Below are 719 nucleotides of genomic sequence, written 5' to 3' on the forward strand. Positions count from 1 at the left end.
CTTCTTCCTCTCCTCTGCCAGCCCTCCTCCTCCTCCTGTCGGCTGCTGGAGCAGCGCGGTGGAGGGAGCAGGTGAGCGGGGCTCTGGGCTGTGTCCTGGGGCTGGGACATGGGGACAGGCAGGCACTGGGACAGTTGGGGGGGGGAAACTCTGGCTTGCCCGCAGCAAGGAGCTCGTCGTGGTGCCCGCGTCCTGCTCTGCTCCAGGCCTGGGACACGGGGGTGCCTGGGGGGTTTTGGCTGGGGCAGGCAGCCCTGGCTGCGATGGGCCATGCCTGCGTCCAGCCCCACGCCATGGCACGGCAGTCCCCAGTACAGGATGTGTCCGTCCATACGTGCTTCCTCTGCAGCGAGGAGATGTTTGTGCGCAGCTGCCTCCGGTAACGGCTCTGGCCTTGCTGCCCCTTCCCACATCCTGCCAGAGCCTCAGCCCCGCGGGTCTGTGGGAGGCCAAGGACCAAGGACCGTGCTGTGGCAGGGTGAGTCCCTCTGCTGCTCCCTTTACCCTCGCCCGTGCAGAAGAGGGCAGAGACGATGGGGTGGTTTATCCCGGGATGAGCCGGGCCAAACCGCTGGACCCCCATTTCCCCACCCAAGAGGGCTGCAGCCCTGAGCCCAGTGGCCATGGGGTTGTGTGGGAGCAGCCCCAGCCTGGCTGGGGGTGCTGGCTGCCCAGGGACCCTCAGGTCCTGCCCAGGGACAGGAGCCCCGAATGACCTG

This window comes from Pygoscelis adeliae, unplaced genomic scaffold (assembly GCF_000699105.1).
Source record: "Pygoscelis adeliae isolate BGI_AS28 unplaced genomic scaffold, ASM69910v1 Scaffold13, whole genome shotgun sequence".
Classification (NCBI taxonomy): Eukaryota; Metazoa; Chordata; class Aves; order Sphenisciformes; family Spheniscidae; genus Pygoscelis; species Pygoscelis adeliae.